We start from the raw sequence: 6,068 nt of genomic DNA on the forward strand, positions 1-6,068 counted from the left end.
CTTTTGCCTTTTGAAAGGCTCTGGTAGTCAGTTTCAAAGATGCCTTCCAATGATCCTTGCTTATGGTGTCCATGCCCTTTTATAATCCTCTCCTCTTGAGTGTTGACTGAATCTAGTGACTTCCTTCTAACAAATAGAATATAATAAAAGTGATGGGAAGTCACTTCTGAGATTATGTTACAAAGTGAATCTGCTTCTGTCCTGTTCACCTTCTCTTGCTCTCTCATTTGCTTGCTCTGATAGAAGCCAGCTGCCATGATGTGAACTTCTCTATGGAGAGGCTCATGTGGCAAATAACTAAAGGAACCTCTAGCCAACAGTCAATGAGGAAATGAGGCCCCCAGTCCCACAACCTGTGATGAACTGAATCCTGCCAACAACCGCAGGAGTGAGCTTGGGAGTAGATCCTCCTTCACTTGAGCCTCCAGATGAGACTGTAACCTTAGCCAATACTTGGTCAAAGCCCAGTGAGAATCCATGAGCCAGAGGAGCCAGATAAACAACTCCCAGATTCCTGACCTGCAGAGACTGTAAGATAAGAAATGCGTGTTGAATTAAAGTACTAGGTTGGGAAGGAAAGACGGACATGAAGTAAGGGAAACAAGAACAAAATGGACACAAGAGAACAAACTGGCAAGCCAGAACCCAAGAAGACAAACTTTTGAATCTGTGTCTTTCATGGTTGCCAACCTTGGCCATATGGGTGGCTTGCAGGATAAGCTGACACCTTTTACGTGTACCTGGCTCGGGATGTGCAGATGCCAAAGGAGCAATCTGGCTGGAGCTAAAGGAACCACAAGCCTGAATGCTGCCCTTCACCACCAAGGTGAGGCAGCAAATCAACAAAAATGTGCATGAGCTCCAACTGTGCTTGGTCTTGTGCCGACGTCTGGAGTATAAATATGGCTGCTATCCACTTTGGCATTTCAGGTCTTATGCAGATTTCTCTTGTGGCAAGGCCAAACTCAGAACCACACAGAGAAGGAAAATCTGGGAACATATTTCTGGCTTAGCTGAATTGACACAGTACCAAGTCACTCAATTTCAAACCTATATATGTCATTATTTTTATGTAGTTTACTTAGAAATTTTAACTAATGAGATTTGCTTCCTGTCTTTCTACCCACTTTCACTTATCAAAGTGCACCTAGAGCACAGGCCACATTACTCAACTGAAACCAGCAATATCGATTTATCTCAGGTGATTTACAGGCAAGCTCTAAATTGAGTTAGAGCTCGAGCATTTTCAGTTTTGGAAAGTACAAAACCAAGATATTTTTGTTTATTTAATTGTTATAAATTTAAAATGGTGTAATAAAAAGTAACATGAAATTTGTTTTGACAAATACAAACTTCCTCAGTGAGGAAAAACCAAGTGGGCATGCACTGGGAAAATAAAAAGCAGAAGAAAATATGATGAGATCAAGGAAGAATACCAGCAATGCATCAATCCTTGAAACCAAGTAGAGCAAATGGGGCAAGGAGAGTTAAAATATTAAGGTATGCCTAGAAATACTTAAAAATTCGATCCATGAGTCAAGGCCAAAGAAAGAAAAGAAAGGCTAGTAAAAATATTAATATATATATTTTTTTTTTATCAAAGGGAGTAAGTGGAATCATTCTAAGGAATAGTGAATGTGAAGAAAAATATTTAATGCATGTCTTAGTAGATTCATTCAACAATTATTAATAGAACACTGTTCCAGGCACTCTTCTAAGTGCTGAGGATACAGCAGGAGGACAAAAATCACAGTCCTAATATATATTCATACTTATTGGATGACTAGGTGATGACCTCCAGGTGGTGTGATCATGGATATTTTCTTCTAAGTTTTATACATTGAACTTATATCTTATAATAAAGAACATTCACTTTAAAACATATACTTGCATCAGAGAGATAGGATAGATACCAGAAAAATTATTGGGAAAAAAAGAGGGACTGGGGAACATCAAGTACAGATTTCACTGTATCAAATCACTTTAAAGGCAGGTGACAGATATACCCTCTCAGGCCTCTCCAGCATTAAGCTCTTATTTACATAAATCTTTGCATCAAACTTTTACAGACTCTTTGTTCCTTACCTCTAAATTCTGACCTATTTCTACAGATCCAAATTAAGGCTTTCACTGGTTAGCAACAGGTGATTTACTTCACTGGGTGTTTTTAGCTGTTTTTGAAAAATATCTAGTTCTCCTTCTGCCAGATCTCCTATGCCTTGTTCCCCCATCTTCTCTATCATCCCCAGGCAGAGTGTCTTCTGACACCAAATTCTCTCCACTACATGCATATGCATAAATTCATTAACTAGCTAATTAACCAACTGATTGATTGATTCCCTCCACAAATATTTGTGTGACTACTCTGTACCAGACCTGGCGTTTAGCAGTGAACAACATAAAGACCCCTTCCATCGTGAAACATATGTTCTAATTGCAAGAGGATGACAGGAAATTGTTAAACAAATGGAGGTCATTAAAAAATTTAACAACATAAAATCTGGATGTGCATAGATAAAATATAACTTAAAAAATGATGATGTTTATCTCATCTCCTTTGGGCTTCCACCTACTGGTTAGAGGGAGAGACATGAAAAGTCTCATCTAGTTTAAAGTTAATCCAATGAAGTAATTTAAACCGTCCTTTTAGGGCAGTGGTTCTCAAGTTTTGGTGGATATCAACTTTTGATGGGAACTAATACAAGTATAAAGGCCTGGGCCTTACTCCACTTCAAGGAGCCTGGGTCACTATGGGCTTTTTAAGCTCCCCAGGAGGTTCTGATAAACCACAGAGTTTGAGAACCATTGCTCTACAAAAGGTTCAGTCTCTCTTAGACAAAATTTCTCAGATTCTCCTTTAGAGAGAATCTAATTACGTCCCTGAGCAAGATGGAGGATGAGTCAAAGCTCTAAGGCCAGATATCTACTTGGTTGCTGTGTGTTTGACTGATGTTCATGGCAGAAGTTTATGGCTGGAGAAGCTCATCACTTGTCCTCTCTGGGCTGAGACAGGGCCCAAGCCCTCCCTCGATGACTCAGCTTCCCTGTGGTTACTACTGGCACTAAAGACCTTTGGGGATTGCCTGTGGTCCCTTCCAGCTCTAGCTGAGACCTGCTCACTGTAAAGCCACCTACTGCCTACTAAGTTGATGCCCTCTGATGAGCGACCTAGCAGACCTTCAGAATTATATGTCCTGTTTTTACAATGCAGAAGCCAAGGGGACTTAGGATGAAATAGCTCAGAATCTCGTACTGCAGGCTACGCTGTGTCCCCAAAGTTACTATGCTGACGTTTATTCTAGAGCAGCCTGTCATGAGTCCCAAACATGGGAAGGAGCACCTTCCTCTCCTCCCTCTTTCCTTCCACAGTTCCCTGAGGCTAGAAAAGGGCAGGCTTCCTCCTCTTTCTCTTCTGTCTGGACTTTTCTTACGTACATAAAATTCTCTGGTCTCTTCCACAAAGCCTGATCCTTTATAAGCTAAAGGACATAGAGGAATTTAGATAATCCTTTCTCAGAACCAAAGCTTGGCTTTTGAATTCCAAAAGCATAATGTCACCTAAGACTTTCTCAGTTCTACCCTACTGGAACTAATCCTAATCAGCAGGTGGATGATTCTAGAAAAGAACCAAGATGTATTCTCATGAAGCCAAAAACAAGATCACATTAATAATTCAAAAGTAGAATTATTCTCTCTTTGCAAAAATAAATTAGAAATTTTCATCACAGCAATAAACTCTATTAATATAATTAAGTAGGTTAATATGACAGAGTGAGGCTGAAGAGAGGTGAGAATGGCTTTGAATAAGTGGTAAGGAAATGCTTTCCTGAGTAAGTGACATTTGAGATGAGATTTGAATGGTACAAAGGAAACAACCTTGAGACTGTCTAGGAAAAAGTGTTCCAGGCAAAGAAATTAAATGCAAAAGCTGTTGGGGGTATTAATGAATTTGGCATGTTGGAGAAACAGAAGTCTTGTAAGTTTCCAGAGTAGTGACAGCTCAGAAAGGTAGGCAGGGCCAGAGTAGGAGAACCTCATGGACCACAGGCAAGTGTTTGTTTTTTATCCCAAGAGAAATGTGAAGCCTTTTTTTTTTTTTTTTTTTCCTGTAGAGCAGGAGAATGACTTGCGCTGATCTATGTTTTCAAAAGATCACTCTGGTGACTGTGCTATCTTCATAGCACATAGCATAGATGGGGGAGTAAAGGAAGCAGGCAGATCAGTTAGCAGGCAGTTGAAGTGTTTAATTCAGAGGAAAACTAATGGGAACTGGTTCTGACTAGAATGTCAAATGGGTCACATACAAGGAGTGATACTGAGGTTGTGTTTTGGAAAGAGGTGACAGGTGAAAGGACTGGATGCAAAGAATGAGATAACGAGAAGAAGCAACAAGAATGATTCTTGGGATTTTCAACATTCTAGGTGAGTAAATAGATGTATACTGGTATATCTATATGTGTGTATATACGTATATGTAAGTATATGTGTATATGTATATGTAATTTTTTAAAAAATATTCTTTCTTCTTCTAAGAACCGCTTGTGGTCTCAGTTATTTTTCAGTGTTGCCATATATTGGTGATTACATTGTTCAAGTTAAAAGTAAAAAAAAAGGAAAGAGATTAACATCTTAAGCACTTATGTGACAGGCAGTGTGCTAAGTCCATTACAAATTTTATCTCAGTTGAACTTTATGCCTCAACTTTATGAAGTAATAGTTTCTACTACTTAATAGACGAGGATATTTTACTCTGGAGGGAAAAGAAACTTACACACTTCAAACATGTATTCAACCAACATTTTAAAAGAAACTTCTGTGTGCATTTTATTCATAGTTGAAGCTCAGTATGGATAAATAACAGTATTCCCATTACTATGACCATTTACTAGGGGAAAAAAAAAGGTCTTAAATCCTACTCATTGTGTGGTATATTTTCTGGGTGCAAAACTAGTTAAAATGAAAGACCTTGCCTTTCATGTACTAATTTAAACCAGACATAACAGTAGTGCTCAAAAATACTATCAAGCATATGCTGTTCCAGGGTGTCAGTCAAAATATGTATATTATATACAAGTCATGTTGTAGTGGTTTTAGATGGCGGAGTGTTTCAGTTTTTTATCCCTCTTCATGCTAACTTCAATTTCTACTATCTTTTTAGTTTTTCTTGGAACGAAGCAGAGTTGGGCTTCCAGCTGCTCTAACAATCCTCTTCACTTCTTGGATTCATCACTGCTTTCTTTTGTAGGAGTCTACATTCCTCTCTTCTATGGAATAGATCCAATCCACAGACTCCAATGCAGCTTTCTTAGTTCTCCTTGGTTAGTTTTCTAATTTTTTTCCAACTGAAGCTCAATTCTGGTTATTCCTAGCAGGGTTGTCCCATCAAATTTATCTTCTAGCTTTCACATAAGACTTTATTATTATTATTTTTTTTGCTTCTATGACTTGCATTCATGATACGCAAGTATGAAAATAAGGAACAAGATTATTTTTAGTGGGAAGAAGTATATATTCAAACGATTCTTGGCTACTCAGGGAAGTCACCTATAGAATCATGCTATGAATCAATTTATCCTTTACTCCAACTTCTCTCTAGATGGAAAAGGCAACCTAAAGATATATGGAAACACATCAGAAATCCATGCCAGCCAAGTGTAAAAATATAGACTAATAGGATTGATAAGCAATACCATTTTGGTTCAGAATAATGTGTTGCTATCAAGAGAAGAAATGTACTTTCTTGTAACCCAGGAGATTGCCAAAATTTTTGGAGTGTGTAGCCTCCCAAGGAAATGTCTTTAGGCATGGAGTAAAGTTCTAATATGCTTGCTAAATATTAGGTCATACCACCTTATTCACACCTTCCTCTTCCACTTGCCAGGTTTTATTCATCTTTTAATTTTTCTTACTACCCGAATTAATGCTCACTGCTACTTCTACTCTTTAGTCAGACTCTGGACATTTATTTACTGTATTAGTTTTTGTACTGGTTGCTGAACATATCTAAAACACAATTCCTCTTCTTTCATCCCCCAAATCCTGCTCTTCTTCCCACATCTCTCAAGAGA

This window comes from Orcinus orca, chromosome 4, assembly GCF_937001465.1.
Source record: "Orcinus orca chromosome 4, mOrcOrc1.1, whole genome shotgun sequence".
Lineage (NCBI taxonomy): Eukaryota > Metazoa > Chordata > Mammalia > Artiodactyla > Delphinidae > Orcinus > Orcinus orca.